This window comes from Muntiacus reevesi, chromosome 5 (genome assembly GCF_963930625.1).
Source record: "Muntiacus reevesi chromosome 5, mMunRee1.1, whole genome shotgun sequence".
In the NCBI taxonomy this organism is placed as follows: domain Eukaryota; kingdom Metazoa; phylum Chordata; class Mammalia; order Artiodactyla; family Cervidae; genus Muntiacus; species Muntiacus reevesi.
The window spans coordinates 46,079,680-46,100,897 of NC_089253.1; the positions used below are offsets into that span (position 1 = coordinate 46,079,680).

Sequence of the window (21,218 nt, forward strand, 5' to 3'; positions counted from 1 at the left end):
GGGGTCGCTCGGTGACCAGCCCGTTCTGTTAATTAAAAGCAAGAACTACGTGTGAGGCGATGACTGTAGCTGACAGCACTGTTGTAGAACTGAGATTCACTGGGAGTGTGGAACATAACTGTGCTCACCAAGAAAATATAAATACCAATACGTGAGCCAACGGATGTGCTAATTAACTAGACGGGAGGCATTCTCTCTCGCTGGGACAAGTATCAGATCAGCGTGACGTATAGATCTTTAAGTATCTCGCAGTTTTATTTGCTGATTACACCTCAGTTAAGCTGAAAAAAATAGACTGAACCTGTGACTGCAAGGGTCCAGGGAGGGTGGGGTCCGGCTGAGGGTCTGCAGGTTCTGCCTGGAGCTGGTTAGAGCGAGGAGGGGCCCAGGCTGAAACACACCACCCCCTGCCACGCCAAACCTGGGACAGAGATGGGGGCCAAGACCCCGACCACGGTTATTTCCATGTGGAAGCAGATTTCTGGTGGAAGGCAGCTGGTCTCCTAGGGCCTGGGTGCGGAGCCCCATTGGTGACACTGCTGCCCCAGTCCTCTGGGAGCTGGGGGACACCCTGGGCCACGTGCACCAGCTGGGACGTGGCCCCGGCAGGACTCGGGCCCTGTGCTGGGCATCCACCCTGGGAGAGAAGCCTTGTCTCCGCATTCCCCGGGTGTGGCCAGGGAGAGGACCCTGCTCCCAGGGCGCTGGGCGCTGATCCATCTGTCTCGGGGAAGCCTGCTCATGTGGGCGCATCAGTCAGCTCTGGCTGCTGTAACAAAGACCAGCCTGGAGGCTGGAACCCCAGACCCGGGTGTGGGCGGGGCTGGTCCGCCTGAGGCCCCGCTCCTGGGCCTGCGGACGGCCGTCTCCTCCCCGTGTCCTCACAGGGTCGTCGCTGAGTGTGTCTGCGTCCTGACCTCCTCTGCCTGTAACGACCCCAGTCCTGTGGGATCAGGACCCCACCCTAGTGACCTCATTTTACTTTAACCACCTTTTTGAAGACCCTGTCTCCAAATACAGCCACATTCTGAGGTCCTGGGGGTCAGGACCCCAACACAGGGCTTTGGGGGATGCAGTTCAGCCATGACCATGACCTTGGGCCCCCAGCACAGAGGGAGGACTCATCAGTGGGTTCCTGGGGTGTGTTTCTATTTTTATTTCCTGCGAGGCCCAAATGTTTGTAGGGAGTAAGATTGTGCAGTGATCAGAGCCTCTTAAACCCATAAATGTCTGGAAATGTTTTCAGACTTCACTCCCTTGGATCCTGATGGTCTTGTATCCACCCGGGTGCCCTTGGCCAGCATTTCCAGTGCCTGGACTTGGGATGGGGCCAGAGGCCCACATCATATGAGGTTCTCTCATAAACAGCCAGTCACGCTTACCTGGGTCTGAGCCCCACCTGTGGGCAGGGAGTCCGATGAGGCGAGTCGCAGGCGTGTGTGGGGTCAGCCCGCTGCGGCCACCAGGCCCCGCTGCTCCCTGGCTTCCCGCCTGCCAGACAGCCCCCCACCCACAGCCTCAGCATCTGGGCTGCCCCTCCCCACTGCCTGCTGTCCAGTCCAGCAGACACCCTCCGAGTGGAACCAGATGTGGCCCTTCCGACGGGCTGGGGTCAAGGGGACGCTGAGCCACCGGGCCGTTCGTCCCGACGCTCACAGGCCTTTCTGTGCGGGAGTCCTCGGGGCGGAGCGCCTGCTCTCTACCGTGCTGGCGGGGGTCTTCCCCGGGGCGGAGCGCCTGCTCCCTACCGTGCTGGCGGGGGTCTTCCCCAGGGGCGGAGCACCTGCTCCCTACCGTGCTGGCGGGGGTCTTCCCCAGGGGTCCCCTGCTCCTCCCTGTTGCCAGAGCTGACGGGCTCCTGGAGGATGCGAAGGGGCGCCCGTGGAAACCTCCACCCAGAGGCCAGGACGGGCAGCAGACCCTCAGCGGGGAGCAGCAGAGGCTGTTTCAGGGAGTGGCCCCGGGTGCGCCTAGTAGGTCTGACCTTACGGGCTTCCTACCGAGAGCTCTCAGCGCAGCAGAGGGAAAAGAGGCTTCTTCCGCACCGGGTGGGTCTTTGAGGGGCTTCTCCCTCGGGGGGCCGCCTCCAGCCCCCACAGCTCGTGTTCCCACCAGCTCGTGTCCCTGCCGTCCAGCAGAGCTGCAGATTGTTTTTTAAACTGCGGTTTAACAAATGCTGGAAGGAAGACACAGAGGCAAATGACTGTCCTCCCGCCTGTTCTTTATTTTTAAACTGTGTCATTTTCCAGTTTATTTTTAAATCTCGAAAGCATAAAGAACTTGCTGTTTATCTCTGGTGAGCCTGTTCTGCCCAACGTGGCCATTCATCACTTCCCAGTCCAGTCCAGAGCACCCTGCCTCTGGCCGGGCCCCCGTTGGCCTGTCAGGCAGGAATAACCCCGTGGAAACTGTGCCCCCAGGGAGCCACTCCTTCAGGCCGTGGGGGCCTTCCCCCGACCAGAGCAGCTCCCCCTGCTCAGCGCCAGACCGTTACAAGCCTTCCCACGTGCAGGGGAAATCTTTCTAAAAAGCTTTACACACAATCCTTGCAGCCTTAGATATAAATAAGAAATAATTTAACCCTTTTCCTGGAGACTTGGGTCATTGTTGCTGTTCAGTCGCTCAGTCGTGTCTGACTCTTTGCAACCCCATGGACTGTAGCCCGCCAGGCTTCCCTGTCCTTCACCATCTCCCTGAGTTTGCTCAAACTCACGTCCATCAAGTCTGCGATGCCATCCAACCATCTCATCCTCTGAACCCAATTCTCCTCGTGCCTTCAGTCTTTCCCAACATCAGCGTCTTTTCCAATGAGTTGGCTCTTTGGATCAGGTGGTCAGATACTGGAACTTCAGCATCAGTCCTTCCAATGAATATTCAGGGTTGGTGTCCTTTAGGATTGACTGGTTTCATCTCTTTGCTGTCCAAGGGACTCCCAAGAGTCTTCTCCAGCAGCACAATTTGAAAACATCAATTCTCTGGCCCTCAGCCTTCCTTTGACAGCTTCCTCAGTCAAACCATAGCCTTGACTATACAGACCTTTGTTGGCAAAATGATGTCTTTGATTTTTAATGCTCTGTCTAGGTTTGTCATAGCTTTCCTTCCAAGGGGTAAGTGTCTTTTAATTTTGTGGCTGCAGTCACCATCCGCAGTAATTTTGGAGCCCAAGAAAATAGAATCTGTCACCATTTCCACTTTTTCCCCATCTATTTGCACTGTGTTTTTAGAACATGGTTAAGTCCACTCGTTTATTTTTACTTCAGTAAATGTGCATCTATGAGGAACTCTAAATTGTTGCTGCAATTAGAAAATCACCCTCACCTGTAATGAATAGCAGGTGATCTAATAGTACCGCGAGCTCGAAACACCAGATTGTGCCGTGGGTCATGCTGCCCCGTTTAGTCTGCTGCAGCTTTGTGCCCGAGGCTGCCCTGCTTTCGTTAAGTAGAGAGATTCGCAGAGACGTAGCCACATAAAGACCCATACTTCTCTCCCTTGACACCGTCAGGAGGCTGGAAAGTGAACTGGAGAGAGAGGCGCTTTCCCACTGAGACCCATGATGACTCACGCTCCCCGCGTCACCCGGCTGCATCCTGCGTCTGCCCACGTCTTAGGAAAGTGTGATGTGCTCTTTCGGTCTGGCTCGGGAGGCAGAGGGGACTTCAATGACCAATTCCAGGGGCTTTTGAGCACCGGCTCTTCCCTAGGAGTGGGCGGGGGGGACGGAGAGCCTCCTGCTCGGAGCCTGGGAGGTGGCCCCGGCACAGCGTCCCCGTGTCGCCTGGAGACCCTCCCCAGCGACAGGCAGGCCGTTCTCCAGGGACCACCGGCTTTCTCTGCTCGGTTTGGGCCAGGTTGGTGTGCTCACCTTCAGCCCCGCTTCTCGTGGGCACAGACGAGGCTGGGCCGGTGTGGATGTGTCCCAGGTGGGGACAGGGAGAGACGCCCGGGTCAGCTCCGTCTGAGGTCCGTGTGCTCCGCTGCGTGGAGAGGTCACGGTCCTGCCATCTCAGCAGGGGGCCTGGGAGCACAGGTGTCTCAGCCACGTCCTCAGAGTGTCCACACTCACCTTCGGTTCAGGCCGGCCTTGAGCTCCTAGTGTGAAGGCCTGGGGCGGCCCTGACCAAGGACCACAAGCTGGTGGCTTACAGCAACCAAAATGGACCCCCAGGTCCAGAGGCGGAAGCTGCAAATCCAGGTCCTGGCACAACAGCCTCCTTCCCAAGGCTCCGAGGGAGGGCTCCTCCTGCATCTCCCCGCCGCTGGGGGCCCCGGGTGTCCCCGGATTTGTGGCCGCCTCCCTCCGGCCTCTGCCTCTGCGGTCACCTGGCCTCCTCCTGGGTCTGTGTACTCTTCCCCTCTTACAAGGACACGGTCGTTGGACCAGGGCCCCTGCTCCAGGACCGCCTCATCTTCTCTCGGTCATGTCTACAGAAACCCTATTTCCTAAGGAGGTCACCTCTGCAGCCCCTGGGGTCGGGATGTCCACGTATCTTTTCTGGGATGCCATCCTCCAGCCCGCCGCACCCAGGAGAGGGTGGCCATGGTGGGCAGGGGCCGGGAGCTTGCAGAGACTCCTGGAGAAGCAATGGTGAGGAGCCGGGCTCGGGCTGACTGCTGGGTGGGAAGGGGATGGCGTTCTGGGGACACAGGGTGACATCATAGATGCAGCCGTGTTGTCCCCCCAGCAATCCTGGAGGTGGGGTCAGGGCGCTGCCTTATTATACAGACGAGATCACCGGGGCGGAGGCAGAGACCCCTCAGGTGCCCGGCTGAGTGCCGGGCCTGACCGCGGGGGCCTCTCCACCAGGGAGGGGGCGTGTCCGGCTTCCCCGGCCCAGCGTGCGTCCCGTGAGCTCTCACGGCGCCCACTCGCTGGGCGCAGGCTGGTGGCCCCAGCGTCTGAAGGGGGGACACTGTGGTCCTTGGCCTCTGGCCGCTGATCTGCCCCGAGACGTGAGCCCCTCCGGGCTCTCCGCTGCCTGCGTCCTGCGTCCTGTTCAGCTGGGAGACCTGGGCACACCAGGCGTGCCCGCTCCACACCCGGTCATCGCTCCGCCCTCAAGGGCCCCTCGTCCCTGCCCGGCCTGCCAGGCTCTCAGTGGGTCCCAGGCCTGGGGAGTGAACCCGGGGGGAACAGCCACACTTGCATCACCCGTGTTTACCTGGGAACCGAAAAACACTCTTTCAAAAGAGCCGTCTCAGAAGGGGAAAGTGCGAGCCCCTCCCTGGAGCCCTGGGGCTCTGGTTCCTGAGGGTGACTTGCAGGGGCCCTGAGTGCACTGCCTCTAGTCCCCCAGGCCTTCCTGCCCAGACCTGGGGCGCTGGCACCCCAAGGCTGGGCCGACACTAACAGGGCAACTGCATCATCCCTGATCCGCGTGTGTGTGGGTGTGTGTGGGGGGTGTGGGTGTGGGTGTGTGTGGTGAGCAGTCAGGGTGGGAGGGGAGACAAGGCCCGTGCACAGTCGTGTGCCAGTCCCTGGCACTCGGGACACCCTCGGCAGTACCCAGAGACCAGGCTGATGGTGCCCCAAGCTGCCCAGCGCCTGGCCAGGGCAGCGAGTGCCCGTTGCCACGCCATCGAGAGCTGGGTTGTTTTCACGACCAAAGAGGAGGGAAGGGAGTGAGGGGGTGGCTTTCCCCCTGGGGAGGGCGTGAGTGTGCGCGGGGGCTGAGGGCTCAGGCCACCGACCCACTGGCGTCACCTCCAGGCAGCGCCTGGCTTCGCGTCTCGGTGGTGGGGCCGCCTCCTGGGAGGCCCCAGAGGTTGTAAACCCTGGAGCCCAAGAGAGGCTGCCATGGGCACCCAGCCAAAGCGGGCTCAAGTGTGCGGTTCAGCCGTGACGCTTCCCCGTGGGCTGCCAGGGCTCCGAGCCGGTGACCGGCCACATGGCAGCCTAGCAGAGTTCTGGGGGTGATCACGGCGGCGGGGGAGGAGGTGACAGGGTGCTAGCGGCCAGCACCCCCTGCTCCAGCTCACATTATGGCCCTCTCCAGGCCGCCCAGCAGGAGACACGCTGGACTGGTGGTCTCCCAGGGGTCACCGCCCCCAGCCCAGGCCTCTGGGAGCCGAGGGCAGCGCCTGGACCCTGGCTCCCAGTCTCTGCCAGTTTCCCAGCTCGAGGCCTCTGGCGCGGTGTGGTTGACCTTGGGGAGCCGTTGTGAATCAGGGGACACATCCTGGACGCCTGGGAGAGCCAGGTCCTCAGGCCGGAGCCTCCCAAAGGCCCAGGGCGGGGCTGGAGGCCAGGAGGCCCAGGCCACTCTGCAGTGGGCCAGGCCAGGGCCCAGCCCGTGGGCGTCCGGGCTTTCGGGATGCTGCAGCCCACCTGGGGGGTCGGACATTGGGGACCCCGGGCGATGCCCCCGGCTCCTCTTCCCTCTGTATCGCTGCTGACGCTGAACCTGCATCACTGTGTCTCTGACTGGCCTCATCTCGGGGGCATGCAACCTGTGATCCATCGGTGTCATCTGTTCGGTGTCCTCAGAGGCACCTGGCTTGTTTTCAGCCTTTTAAACTCGGGATGAGCTTGCGGGGGCAGGATGGGGCCGTAACGTTGTGTGTATTTCTTCTCTCGCCTCAAGGCTTTTATGACTTCTCTCCTGGGCCCTTCAAGCGCGAGCTTTAAGGCCGTCCCTTTTGACTCGGCAGGAAAATGTGAAATACCGAAGCAGAGAGGTCGGTGTAACCGAGGCTCCCGCGACGCCCCGCGGCCCCCCACCACTGCCCCCGGGTGCGGCTGCCTCTCATCTCCCTGAACTCGGGTTTAAAATAGACCTTCGTCCTCACCTCCTGCCTGGTGCCCCCGCTTCCTCCTGCTTTCGTTGCCGGTGTTTGTAACTGCCCCCAGAGCCCGCGTTTGCCGTGGGGGTCTGGCCCTCAGGGCGGGGCTCCTGGGACAGGATCCCCCGGCTGCCCACACACGGCCCTGGAGAGCAGAAGGCAGTGGGGAAGGTTCCAGAAGGCCTCACCCCGGACACCCCCGTGACCTTGAGGAGCTCCCGGGGGGGTTGAGCCCACCCTCCCCAGAGACCCCCCGGGAGAGACCCCAGCGCTGTTTCCTCCACGCCTGCGGGGCCTCTGGGCCCTGCGTCCCCAGCCTCTGCCTCTGCAGTGCCCCCCAACCCCCTGCAGTCTCTTCTGGCCCCTCGGAGCAGCTCCGAAGGTGGAGAAGGCGTCACGGCCTCAGCCAGCCGGGTCTGGTTCCTGGGTGCCTGCTGTATACACATCCCTCTGGGTCGGATGCCCCCTCCCCCACAGGGAACATCTTCGATAGAACATGATGCACACCGCACGCTCCCTGGCACTGGGGCTGCAGGGACAAGCCCGGGACCCCACACGGCGGCCCTGCCCCAGGAACAGAGGGGATTCTGCAGCAGAGATTCTAAGATTGGGGGGCGGGGAGGTTGTGTGAAGGACAGGATGGGGGAGCAGCCCTGGGCTGGGGAGTGGCCCCAGGCAGACACCTGCCAGATGGGGGTGCCTGGAGCTGATGGCCTCTCAGTGGGGCTGGCATATCTGTGGGCACCTGGAGAACAGGCTCTGGTCCACTCCAGCCTGGAGGTGGGGGGGCGTGTGCATGGGGCAGCTTGGGGGACTCTGGCTGCTGAAGAGGGGGTCCGGGTGGACCTGATGGAGGGGCCCCAGGTCAGTCCACACTCCTCCAGGACCCTCAGCCACCTGCCCTTGCAAAGATTGTCTCCCCCGAGCCCCCCTCCAGGCCCAGCATCTCTGGTTTCTCATTTATTTTCGGGCAGGTGCCAGCTCTGCTGGGGGCGTGCTCTGCAGTAAACACGGCGCACACTCGTCATGGGGACACGGACGAGACCGAGAAGGTCAAGTGGGCTGTCGGTCGTTTATGTCACCCTGCCCCGGAGTCGCCGTGTCACGGCCTCCTCCTCCACGCCGTGTCTGCAGCGTGCTCTCCGTGTCTGTGGTGTGGTCTCTGTATCCGTGACGCAATCTCTGTGTCTGCGATGCAATCTCTGTATCCACAGCGTGGCCTCCGTGGCTGCAGCATGGTCTCCGTGGCCATGACGTGGTCCCCGTGTCAGCAGCGTCGTCCACGTGGCCGTGGCATGCTCTCTGTGGCCGCAGCGTGGCCTCCATGTCCATGGCACGGTGGTGTGCCTATGGTGTGGTCTGTGTCTGCGGCGTGGTTCCTGTGTCCATGGCGTGGTCCCCATGGCCACAGTGTGCTTTCCGTGGCCGCGGCCTGGTCTCCGTGTCCACAGCATGCTCTCCGTGTCCGTGGCATGTTCTCCATGTCCATGGCGTGGTCTCCGTGTCCGTGGTGTGGTCTCTGTGTCAACAGCATGGTCTTCATGGCCGCGGCGTGGTCTCTGTGGCCGTGTTTAGCATTTGCTGCATCACCCTTGGTTTACTTGCCTCCTACCTGCCGATGGATGTTTTCACTCGTGAAAATAGGCCTGCAGAGCAAATCCTCCCACACGGCTCCTGGCACAGATATCGATTGTACAGATCTCACACCCTGTAGTAAATTTCTGGAAGTCGCGTCGTGGGCTCAAGGGGTGCATGTGCTTGACAGTTTTGAGTCACACTCCCCAACTACCCTCCAGAGAGGCCACACCTTGTCCTCCTTCCCTCTGTCCGTCTATCTCAGGGCCGTGTGCCCAAAGGGTGTTCGTCGGGCTGACCCATGGGGCCCAAAGGGGTGATTCCTGCCGACCGGCAGGCCATGGTCTGTCACCCTGGGCCGGGCCCTGCCTGGACGCTCAAGGTCAAGTCAGGTTGACGAGCAGCGTCCGAGGCTCTGTCAGCCATCTGGGGACATGGCGTCCGACCCAAGGGCTGCAGACAAGTGTTCCCTCGCCCCAGGTCTCCTCTAGGGTCACCTGGGCCCCTGCAGACCCCTGTCCAGCCCCAGTCCCCAGCCAGGGCCTGGCCAGACCAGAGAGGCCTCTGCCAGTGGAGAAGGCTTCCTGAGGCCACTCAGAGAGTGGGCCGCCTGGGGCTCAGCCGCAGGACGACACCACCCCAGTGTCTCGGCGACCCGGTGAGCCGTCCGGCTGGTCCTGCGCCCGGCGTCTGCACAGAAACCACCTTCCCTGTTACCCGCGGTCTGTCATTCTCGCTGTGGGGCTAGGGGAGGACTGAGTCCTCGGATCCGTCTCCCTGGTCTTGCTTCTGAAAATAAAGCTTGGGCACAACCCCCGGAGGCAGAGCTGGGGCCCGGACCCGCCCCCACCCCCTGGCCTCCCCCAGCCTGGGTCCCCTGTGCACGTCCTTGCCCCCTGGAGGAGAAGGACCCGTGTTCACCTCTGGGTTTCGAGGGGGCCCTGGAGCACCAGGACCTCTGAGCTCCTCCGAGCCGTGTCTCAGCTCCCCCCACCACCCCGCACAGGGCAGGGAGGGGCAGGCAGGGTTTCAGGGACACAGGAGCAGTAGAGGCGCCGGGTCCCCTCGGTAAATGGGCCCCAACGCCCCGATCCTCTCAGGGTCCCTGCTGCTCTGGGCCAGGCCCTGTGGAGGCCAACGCCACCCTCTCGCAGGCCCAGGATCACCCCTCTCCCCAGGGGAGACCCACAGGCTTCCCATCGCCACACGCTGGCAGCTCAGAGGCTCTAGGGAAGACGAGTGGCCCAGAGCCCGACGCAGGCGGGCGGTCGGAACCAGCCAGGCACCCGTCTCCGGGTCCAGCAGCCGTGCCCGTTGCTGCAGGCCAGCGCCCTCTCGGGAGTCTCACGTTCATCCTCTCCCCCTCCCTCCCAGTGGCTCCCAGGTCTTTAGAGACCCCCCCCACCCTCCCGCAGAGCGCACTGCTCATTCCCCGCCCTCCACGAGCTCCAGATGGCCGTCCAGGGGTCTCCCCGACATGAGTGTCAGCTAGGAACGACTGTCAGTTGCTCTGGGCGCCTGGGGCTGAGGTCCCTGGACTGGCAGAGCCCAGGCAGGGGCGAGCGGTCCCCTCTACCATGCTCTACGTGGGACAGCCCTCAGCCCACCCGAACCATCCAGGGGCCCCTCCAGGTGCCGTGACTTTCCCCTGGTGGCCATGTGGAGAGAGCACGTGGGGGACCTCCATTTGTCCCAGAAGGCCCGCAGGCCCAGGTTCCGTCCAGCCTGGGTTCTGGGTCAGCCTCGGGCCCCCTCCCTGCCTGACCTACCTGTAAGTAAGGAAGTGTTAGTTGCTCAGCCGTGCCCGACTCTGTGACCTCATGGACTGCAGCCCACCAGGCTCCTCTGTCCGTGAGATTTTCTAGGCAGGGATACTGGAGTGGGTTGCCATTTCCTTCTTCAGGGGACCTTCCCAACCCAGGGATCGAGCCCTGGGTCTCCTGCATTGCAGGCAAATTCTTTACCGACTGAGCTACAAGGGAAGCCCGACCCACCTGTAAAAACGCCCCTCAGTTCCTGATGGGTCAGGGTTGGGGGGGAGCTCGAGGGTGTGATACCTCCCGTGCATCTCATCTGTGAATCTCAGGCCCCCAAGAACACGGCCCTGGGATGTGCAGGCTCCGGGGACATGGCCCCTCCCAGCCTCAGGGTCCCCAGCCTGCTGGGCTGGGGGCAGGGCCGGGTCACTGAAAGCTTTAGTGTGTGTGTGTGGGGGGCGGGGGGTGACACTGAGCTACGTGCTATGGCCAGCGCCAGGCCTGGGGGGGAACGGAAGAGGGGGCATCCAGCGCCCAGGATCCAGGAGACCAGAGGCAGGGACGTCTGGGACGCGGGGCTGGGGCCGCTGGCCCAGTGGGAAAGCTGATGCCTCCCAGGGGCTGGTGAGGGGAGGTTGGGGGGTCCTCCATGTGGGGGGCGGCCGGGGGTGGGGGTCTGGGGCTGGAGCCCTAGGAGGTTAATCAGAGGGCTGACGGGGTACAGGTGGCCATGCTGAGGGCGAGGGGGACGGGGAGGTTCTGGTGGGTGCTGGCCTGACCTGGGCGAGCAGGAAGGGCCTGCCCGGCTGCGAGCGGAGGGACAAGGGCCCCCGGCGCTCCTGCAGGCCAGGCGAGGGTGGCCCCCTCACCCCACCCTGGGCCTCTGCTGGGCTGGGTGCCCCAGAAACTCCTGCAGTGAGTTGGATGGTGGCCCCGCTTTTGCGGTCTGAGTCCTAAACCCGGAACCCGTGAACACGAGCTTCCTTGGAATGAGGAACTCAGGTGTAGTTCAGGGCAGGGTCGTGGCCAAGGTCATCCCAGACTACGTGGTGGAGTCTTGAGTCCAGTGATTGAGGAGGAAAGGGGAAGGCGAGGGAGGTGTGAGACCCACGGGGAGGCAGAGACAGCAGGGAAGTTTCCGTAAGTCCCGGGTCACCTGGGGCCCTGGACGCCGGAAGCGGCAGGAAGGAGCCTCCGAGGACGCAGCCCTGCCCGCTCCTTGATTTCAGACCCTGGGAGAGAATCTGTTTCTGAGTTTCAACTGCCCACATGAGGTCCTCTGTTGCAGCCGCCCCAGGACTCCAATACAGCCCCTCTTGGAGGAAACTTGTCAGTTCTCCCACAAAAGCCTCAGGATGCAGTGAAGCCACCACTGTGTCCGGCCATCTCTACGGTCAGCGGTGGACAGGGACCCTGGCTGCTGTGGCTCCCAGCCTGCAGAAGGAGGAAGGCCCTCTGGGTCAGGCCCTGCTGAGTACAGCCAGCAGGCCTCTGTCTCCTCCCACTGACCTTCACTGCCTGGGGGAGGGGGATTGTCAAACCTCCCACCCCCATCAGAAGGGACAGCCTGGAGGGGGTGGCCCTGTGGTCTCAGCACGTGGGCTCCCCCACACATCAGATAATCCGGGGTCTGACCCCTCCTGAGACCGGAAGGCGCTGCCCGAGGGGTCTGGGTTGAGGCTGCCCCTTGAGACCCTGACAAGCAGGTATCCGTAAAGCTCACCCCCAACCAGAGGGACATGTTTGACCCAGAGTCGGCTTCCAAGCGGTCACTGCATCCCCCATCGCTCTTGCTCTCATTTTTAGCTGTCACTTGCTGCTCACGAGGCACCTGCACGCCTTAGAACTTGTCATTTCATGGTGTGACCAGTGTTTCAGGGACAGACCCAGATTTAGGTCTCGGAACCTGGAGGACAAGCCCTGTGCTGCCTCCTCCCCTGGGTGGGGTGGGGGGCATTTCTCAGCCCCAGTGGGGGTTGTCAGGGGTCTCAGGACCTTTTCCCCGAACCTCGCTGGGGGCTCAGATGATAAAGAATCTGCCTGCAGTGCAGGAGACCCAGATTTGATCCCTGGGTTGGGAAGATCCCCCGGAGAAGGGAATGGGTACACACTCCAGTATTCTTGCCTGGAGAATCCCATGGACAGAAGAGCCTGGTGGGCTACAGTCCATGAGTTGCAAAGAGTCAGACACGGCTGAGTGACTAACACTTCTTGTCCTCCACTGGACAAGGCACGGTGGTGGGACTTGACCTGGGTGGCCGCCGCTTTGTGTCTGGAGAACTGGTCGGGTCTGCAGACCACAGGCCTGGTGAGGGGGCTGTGGGTCCATGCCCCGGAGCTTGAGATTGGCCAGAGGCTGGGCCCAGTGATTGTGATCGATGGAAATCTTGAAAATTTGAGTTGTTTTTTTTTTCTTTTTAAAAGAAGTAGCATCCATCATCGCTTCTGCATCGGGCCTTCTTGGTGGTTCCTCTTAATGGGACAGCTCAGCACTCCATCCCTTTCCGTGTCCACGAACTCTCCATAGTGTGGGTGGACCACAGCTGGGTTAGCCGTGGACCAGCTGATGGACGTCTGGGCTGCCTCCACGTCTTGGTCGCCGTGGATGTGTGTGTGCACACACTGCTTGTAGACGTAGGTTTTCACTTCTTTCTCGTTTTTTCTTTTGGTCTCACTGGGGGCCCTTGGCGTGCCCGCCACCATGTCTTGTGGCTCAGGGCGATGTCACACTGACACGTTGGCCCCAGGAAGCTGGGTGCCTTCGAGTGGAGTTTGCTTGGGGCCAGACGGTGGGGTCCGCTGGGCGGTCCGGTGAGCGAAGGGGCTGGAGGTGAGACTGGAGGGCCTGCAGCGGTGGGGGCCACACCCCAGAGATGTCAGGTCAGCTTCCTGGACCGCCCCTACCTCGCCAGGACCTGGGGGGCCCTCAGCCCAGTTCCAGCCTGGTCCCGCCCGACTCGGGGGCCTCCTTCTCCACGCAGCCGACAGAACCAGTTTCCCCAGAAACCACGGGGACAGACAGGTGGAGCTGTGACTGGGCGGCCCGCAGCCTGACGTGGGGTCCCCAGGGGCTGCCCCCTCGGTTATCCCAAACGGGCCTGGAAGGCAGGGCTCCCGTTCCTGCCCAGACGGTCAGCAGTGAGTAAGGCCTTGAACCAGAGGCTGGGTGGGGGCCAGGAGCCATGCACGAAGAGCCTGTGGGCTCCCCGCTGAAATGCAGACAGCCCCTGGGCTGTGGGAGAACCAGGGCCGCGGACAGCACACAGCAGGTGCTCACGGATCCGGCTGCGGAGGGGCGGCAGGAGCGGCCACCCCAGCCCAGGAGCGGAGGCGAGAAGGGTGGCCCGCCCACCCAGAGGGTCCGTGGCTCTTGCAGGCGGGGTGCAGGAGGCCGTGGGCTTCCCTGCCACACAGACCACAGCCTCGTAAACATTCTCCAGAGTTCCTCTCGTGGCTGTCAGGGCAGCTCCGCCACGGTGGGCTGACCCCCGGGGGGCCCAGCACGCCTGCCCCAGGTGACCTGGGAGTCGGGGTTGGTGCCAACCGGCCACATGGTCCTGGGCGAGCCAGCTCACCCTCGGGGCCTCAGTTACTGCATCTGTAAAGTGGGGAGAAGGCAAGGAAGTGCAGTACTGGAGCTTGGGGTCTTTGTTGCTTCTAAGAGCTAGCATCCTGCCAGCCCCTGCAGGGGGCGGCAGGCAGACAGGAGGGGAGGAGGGGCATGGTGCCTGCTACCCCCCCGCCGGCTCCTCTGGTACAGGGCAGGGGGCTATGCAGGGGTATGTGTGTCCTGCGGGGGCTGCCGCTGTGGGGGATTAGGTCTGTCCAGCAAGAGGGAGTTTTCAATTTGCACAGAGATTTGCCCCAAGAAGTCAGGTCCCCTCCTGTCCTCTTCTTGCACTCAAGTTGTGGCAAAACCCCCCAAAATCCGCCTCCTGGAAACCTCGGTGAGCCCTGCACCCCAAGGCTAGGTAGACTGGGCTACGGGAAGCCCCACGGTGAGGGGCCATGGAGCTGGGCAGGAGGGTGTCAGGGGTCCACACCTGGTGCAGAATGTCCTGGAGGAAGCAGGCGCCGGCCGATCCCAGGGGAGCAGGAAGCCCAGGGGTATCGCCCTCCGGAACTTGGGTCCCCAGAGCAATGTCCGTCCTTGCTGGGAGCAGTCATGACATGGACCGCAGCTTCCTGCTTAGTGAGTCCCCCGGGGCTCCCAGTGATGGGGGGACCGCCCACCTGAAGGCCTCAGAGGATGCTGGTGCCGCCCCCGTAAGCACAGGGGTGGGACCAGGGCTCTTCAGGGACCCAGGAGGTGGTTATCCGAGTGAGGCTCTGTCTCCCCTCCAGCCTCGAGGCGCTGAGGGCACGGCCCTCCAGCCAGCAGCTGCGTCCAGGGCAGACAGGGGGCTCCAGTCTCGGATGTGGAGCCTCGTTCCCTGAAGAGGAGAGATTCGGGGGGCACAGCTGGGAGAGGAGGCTTCACCCCAACCCGGACAAAGCCAGGGAGGGGTTTTATGGAGTCCAAAGCCAGCTGGGCATTAAAGAGGAGGCCACAGGATTGTATTTTAAATGGGTGCCCTTGGACATGTGGCTTCTACATTGTTGTTAAGTCACTCAGTCGTGTCTGACTCTTTGTGACCCCATGGACGGCAGCACGCCAGGCTTCCTTGTCCTTCACCATCTCCTGGAGCTTGCTCAAATTCATGTCCATTGAGTCGGTGATGCCATCCAACCATCTCATCCTCTGTCATCCCCTTCTCCTCTTGCCTTCAATCTTTCTCAGCATCAGGGTCTTTGCCAGTGAGTCAGTTCTTCGCATCGGGTGGCCAGAATATTGGAGCTTCAGCTTCACCATCAGTCTTTCCAATGAATAGTCAGGATTGATTTCCTTTAGGATGGACTGGTTTCATCTCCTTGCTGCTCAACAGACTCTCAAGAGTCTTCTCTAGCACCACGGTTCAAAAGCATCAATTCTTTGGTGCTCTCACATTCTTAAAGGCAAAAAGTGGCTTCTGTAGTGTGGGTTTTTTTTTTTTTTTAATTTCAGCATTTTAAAACTAGAAATACAGTTGATTTACAATGTTGTGTTAGTTTCAGAGGTACATCAAAATGATTGTCATGCATCTACATATGTTCTTCTACAGCTTCTTTTGCATCATAGCTTACTCTAAGATACCGAGCATAGTTCTCTGTGCTTCAAGTAGGTCCTTGTTTATTTGCTTTATATTTAGTAGTTTCTATCTGTTACTCCCGAACTTCTCATTCCTCCCTCCCCACTTCCCCTCTGGTAACCGTAGGCTTGTTTTCTGTGAGTTATGGTATGTGTCGCACATAGCTGGTTCTTAGCACAGTGAAGGTGAAAGTCGCTCAGTTGTGTCCGACTCTTAGTGACCTCGTGGACTAACTATACAGTCCAGTCCATGGAATTCTCCAGGTCAGAATACTGGAGTGGGTAGTCTTTCCCTTCTCTGGGGGATCTTCCCCAACCCAGGGATCGAGCCCAGGTCTCCCGCATTGCAGGCGGATTCTTTACCAGCTGAGCCACAAAGGAAGTACATAGTTGGTTCTTGGCATAAGCTCAGTTATCTTAACCCAGCCCTGTGTCATGCTTCTCTGTCTCTGCCCTCCGGGTGTTGACACCAAATAGAAAGGGGGCAGCTGCATGCTGGGCTGCACGTCCGATGGCGCGTGGGAGGCAGGGAAGGGGGTTCGTCAAGATCCGGTGCCCAGTTTTCCTGCACGTTGTGCAGAGTCCTTCTGCCTGCAGCATGGCTGTGGCTGGTTCTGGGAAAAAACTGGAGCATAATTACCGCATGGCGTCCACCTGCCCGGATCCCCAGGGCCGTCGTGCAGACCAGCTGAGGAGCTGAGGAGCCGGCTATGGCCCACGTGTGTGCGTCTGACTCACGTTCCTGTTCCATGGCCGCAGTGGCGTTCACGGTCACTCTGGTTCCGTCCAGCACTTCAGGTCAGCAGCCAGACTCAGGCATGAGGTCACACGGGGGCCCGCGTCCACCTGCTGCTTCCGATGCTGGACTGAGAGTGGGCCGGTCCAGACCTCGGCCCGGTCTCCTGCCCTTGGCTGTCTCCACCCGACCCCAGAGCCCCATCCCCAGGATGCAGTTTGCATCTGAAAACCAAGCTCTCAGTGGGATCGGCAGGCAGAGTCGGGGCGGGACAGGCTGGGATCGGGCCTGCAGCGGGGACCACGTCGGAGCAGGCCAGGGTGGCCCCCACCCTCTAGAACTGGGCGGGACGGCTCTATGACAGAGGACGTGCACATGGACGGCGCTGGCTGTGCCAGTTGGCCTGGCGTCAGTTAGGAGGCCAGGTGGGCGGGTGCCAGGGCCCGGCCCTGCCCATGGCCACGGGACCCGGCGCCAGCCGGGAACACTCAGGCAAGGCCCTGCCGACCCTTCAGCAGGGCAGGCCACTTCCGGCCCTCTCCCCGGGGCCCAGCCGCTCCGAGGCGTCCTGTCCGGGAAACGTCTCCCTGGGGTAGGCTGGGCTCCCATCCCGTGCCTCGGGATCCTGCCTGCCCGCCTCCTTTCTATCCCTGCCCTCAGCCATCTCCGAGGTACAGGGGGTCGGGGGCTTGAAGCTGTGCCGCCTTGAGGGAACCTCGGCCCGGTCCGAGCCCTCGGACTTCACATGGCGCTTTCCCCTCCTGGGACCTTGGTTTCTGCGTCTTTAAAATCGGGTCATGAGATCCACTCCCCTTCATCCCTCAGGTGCCATGATTATTGCATCGCGTGGGGCAGCGCATGTGAAAGGGCCCAGGGCCCTTGGAGGGCCTGTCCGCAGCACGGGGCCTGCAGGAACCCTGGGCCCAGAGTTCCGACCACTGATCTGCTGCATTGGGTTGCCTGCGTTCCCGTGGGGCTGCCCAAGCTGCCCAGTTTGAGCCCCAGATGCTGGTACCAGCTGGGGGACAGTAGGCGGGCTGTGTTTCTGAAACTTCATGAGGCTCCTCTCGGCAGGGACCCCATGGTCACCAGCCTCGGGGCCCCAGCAAGTTTCTGGAAGGCAGATGTGTGGTGTGGACACGGCGGCCGGGGTCCTTTCCCTGACGACTGCCGGCCTTCCCTGGGATCTGCTGACCCTCCGTTGGGTGTGCAGACAGAGAGCCGTGCAGGCAGGCTCCATCCTTGAGCTCATCTGTGATTTGGGGGCATTTCGCCCCTTGCCTTTCATAATCATTCAGTTCAAGCAGAAGTGGGTGTACTGTGAACGCGGGCACGTTGGTGGTGTGGGGACCTGACTGTACGTGCCTGCTTCTCCCTCCTCCACCGGTTCATGGGGAGCCCCCAGCGGCTCCAGCCGCCTCTCCACTGCCCAGGAACACCTCCCCTGCCTCTGCCAGCATAGCTGGGCTGGCGTGACCCTGGGCCAGCGGTGGGAATGCTAACCAGGCAGCTGTGGGCAGGAGGGAGCGGGCACCCTGGGTTGGCCCATCAGCCTCTGCAGGGGACTTCATCACCTCTGTTCAGAGCAACACCCTGTCACAAATAGGGACCTAACGGAGGCCACGCAGACATTGCAGGCAAGGTGGGATGCCCCCCACTTCCATGCCGCCAAGCGGGATGTGGAGCAAGCCGGGGGTTCTGTGGGATTCCTTCTCAGAGCCTCAGCCCTTCCCACCTCCCCAGTCCACCGTGGCCCAGCGGATTCCAGCCCTGGAGAAGCAGACCGCGCATCCTGCCGGTGCAGCCGCTAACGCTCCAGTGACCTTTCTTCATAAGGATCGCATTGTTCTGGCTGGAAGGTGGGCGTCGGGGTGAGGGAGGGGACAGCGTTTAGAGGCACAGAACTGCTCGGAAGGCAGCTTCCAGCGGGTCGGGGCAGGCAGTGTGTGGGCCCCCAGGTGGACTCTGTGGACTCTGGGCCCTCTCCTGGCCTTGCTGTTGGCCACTCGGCCTTGACTCAAGACAGAGAGCTTGTCACCTGCCAGGTGCCCGAGCCGGTGCTGGCGCTCGGAGACACGGGGCTGTCCAGGCAGCTCAGAGCCTGACCTGTAGTCTGTCTCTGGGCTGGCACCGCGTGGGACCCAGCTGCCCCCGACGCTGGGGCGCTTTCCCGCCCCGGGTGGAACACGGAACTGAGGGTCTGCTCAGACCACGGCGGGGGAGGGGGCCGAGCCAGGAGTCAGGGCTGCCTCCCCTCCCGGGCTCCCCTCACTGTCCCCCACCTGCACCCCCAGGACTGGGGGTCCTGCCTGCTGGGTGGGGCCCCCTCCACCCGTTGCAGAGGTGGGGCAGAAGCCGGCCACACCTGCGCCCCCAGCTCTGCGGCTCGTGCCCTCCCAGGCTGTGGGTCCGAGCGGGGCAGCAGCAGTAGCTTCCCTGGGGGCTCTTGATCTGCAGACCCCCTCCTCTGTGCTCCGCGGGGATGGGCCGTCCCGGGCCACGGACACACGGGGCCCCCCTCCCCACCGCCTCCGGCCTCCACGGTGAGCCCCCCCTTGGGGGCTCTGGGGTCTCTGGGCTGGGCTCCCCTTGCAGAAACGCCCGAGGCTCCTCACTGGGGTATCAGGGCCCCACACACGGGCTGTGCTGGGCGCCGTCCCTCCAGGCCCCACAGTGTCCGCTCAGGCCCCTGGACTCCGTGATCGTAAGCGCCAGACGAAGCCACAGCCGGATGGTGGGATCGGCCTCCTTCACGGCCGCAGGGGAAGGATCGGGCGCCGTCCACCAAGGGCCAGCTGAGGAGCGTCGTCCCAGTGACCAGGGGCAACGGGAGGCCGTTACTATCACAGGGCTCAGCCCGGCCATCAGAGGCCAGAGAGGCCAACGAGAGGAAGGCGCACGGCGGCCTCTGACAGCCCAGGTGGGAGGAATCGAGGCTCCAAGCGTCCACGGCGGGCTCAGAGAGAGAGTGCCCTCCAGAGAGAGTGCCCCCCAGAGAGAGTGCCCTGAGTGCTTGGGCAGCTGGCGCCCAGGCCAGGACAGAGGAAGAGGGCTGCCCACTGCAGGCGCGGTCCTGGCTCCCGCTGGCTCAGCTGGGAAGTCTGTTTCCTCACCCATCTGTTCTTCCTTCCCGCCATCCTCACGGACTGGCTCCCATAGGGGTCTCCCCTCCCAGCACTGTGAGCCTTCAGCTTTCCCCGGGACGAGAGGACCCGCAGCCCAGGGCTCGGTCAGCCCAGCATCAGGCCGGCGATCCTCCCGGCTGGGAGCCTCCAAGGGCCTGCAGACCTGGTCGGTGCCTGGAGGGCAGGGCCTCATCCTTCAGCTGCACCAGGCGTGGCAGGAGGAGCCTTACCAGGGTTGCCGTGGAAATGGGCCCCAGGCCGACTCTGACCGCCTCTCTGAGGTCCCCCCCCAGACCCACGGAGGAGGAGGAGGCTCTAAGCCCAGGGGCGACTGGGCTGCCTTCCTTCACCCCAGCCCCCCGCCCCCACCGAGGCCTCACGCCCCCTGCCAGCCCCTGGGCCTGGCTGTGCAGAGACACCGCGGACAGGAGGGACAGCGCTGTCCCCTCCCTGGAGCTGCGTCCTCTGGGGGAGGAGAGCTAATCCAGAGGAAGGAACGCGGAGTGACTCTGCAGCGACCTGGACTGCGCCGCGGGGACGTGGCGTCGTGTGAGACGGGGCGGGTGGCAGCCTTCTGGGAGGTGACATTTGATCGGAGGGTGGAATTCGAGAAGGACCCGGTGACCCGGACGGACAGAGATGTGGGTGAGGTGGGGCGGCGTCCGAGCAGAGGCCCCGGCCGGCACGGGCATGTGTGAGGCGCATAAAGGGGGCCAATGTGGCTGCGGCAGCGTGGGTGACGGAGCCCGCAGGGAATGAGGTGGGAGGGGCGGGCCGGGGACCTGACGGCCTGGAAAACAGGGGCCAGGAGACAGAGGCCGGACTGTGTTCCGAAGGCAGGGCGTAGCCCTGGGGAGAGCGGGCCTGGATGTCCCTCTGGAGTGAACAGGGCAGCGTCTCTGCCTCCACGGCCTTAAAGGAGACCATGGACGGCAGCCAGGGGTGGGTTCTGCGCAGCCCCTGAGGCCTGGCTGCAGAGGAGCCACCCCCACTGTCCGAGCAGGTCAGAGGGGGTCCGCGGGGGCCCGCGCCTGGTCTGGGAAGTCAGGACACAGAACGGGTATCCACAGGTGCGTCCCGGCACTGCCCTCGGATTGAGGGTGTCTGCTCTGGGCCAGCAGTTCAGCCACGATATCACCTCTGATGTGTCTGATTATTGGACAAGTAGGGAAGAAGGGAAGAAAGGAAATGAGGCTGCTCACTGGCTGTCTAGAGAGATTCAAGGAGGTGGGGCGGGGAGAGATTGGATGGATGGGTGGATGGATGGATGGGTGGATGGATGGATGGATGGATGGATGGACAGGTGATTGGATAAATGGGTGGTTAGGAAGTTGGTTAAATGGATGGACAGGTAGGCAGGTGGGAAGGTGGCTGGATGGATGTGTGGAATATTGGGTGGGTGTAAGGGAGAGAGCGAAGGTGGGAGGGAAGATGGAGTGGCCGAGCAGATGGGGGGCTCCCAGACCAAAGAAACCACAGGTCCCCGGTTGTTATCTGTGCCAGGGGAAGACATGCGGTAGGACCTGAGGAGAAAGGCAGCCAGGGGCCCCTGTGCCCTCCCCCCCACCCCGGTGGAGCCGGGGCCCGTGACCAGATCTGGGAGCTGAGGGCAGGAGCCCCTCTGCCCGCCCCAAGTTTGCAAGACTCAGCCCCTGAGAGACGTGAGACTCCCGGTGAGGGCAGCCTACCCGTGTCATCCCTCATCGTACACCCTGGGGCCCCCGGGCAGAAGCGCGTCTGGCTCACTTTGGCTGCCAGCCCAGTGCTTGCGAGAGCTCAACTGCAGGAGTGGGGAGGCAGGGCCGCCTCTCAGATGCTGGCTCCCTGGCCTGAGACGCACCTGGGCAAGCAGTGAGTGTCCACCGGGACTCCGACCAGCAGGGGCTGGACCCCAGACGCCCACCCCACGCCCTTCCCCGGCAGTGGGTTTGCTAGAAGACGCTGAACCGATGGGGGGTTGGGAACTCAGGAGCCAGGTTTGAGATGATTCTCAAAAAAAAAAAACAAACCCAATCTCTCTGAAACCAGTTTCCCCATCTGTAAAACAGTGCAGGTGACCAGCTTGGCCAGGTGAC

The 21,218-nt window shown here is 62.4% G+C and overlaps 1 protein-coding gene across 4 annotated transcripts in view; it reads left to right on the top strand.

The window, feature by feature from the left end:
* Positions 1–21,218, top strand: part of OSBPL5 (oxysterol binding protein like 5) — a 65,911-nt gene that overhangs the window by 9,733 nt on the left and 34,960 nt on the right. The window contains exon 1 of one of the 4 annotated variants that reach the window (XM_065937984.1): positions 15,762–16,080. The exons of the other annotated variants lie outside the window; for them this stretch is intronic. The gene's annotated coding sequence lies outside the window, so the exon portion shown is untranslated. Of the gene's footprint in view, positions 1–15,761; positions 16,081–21,218 lie in introns of those variants that run through there. 4 annotated transcript variants of the gene reach the window in all.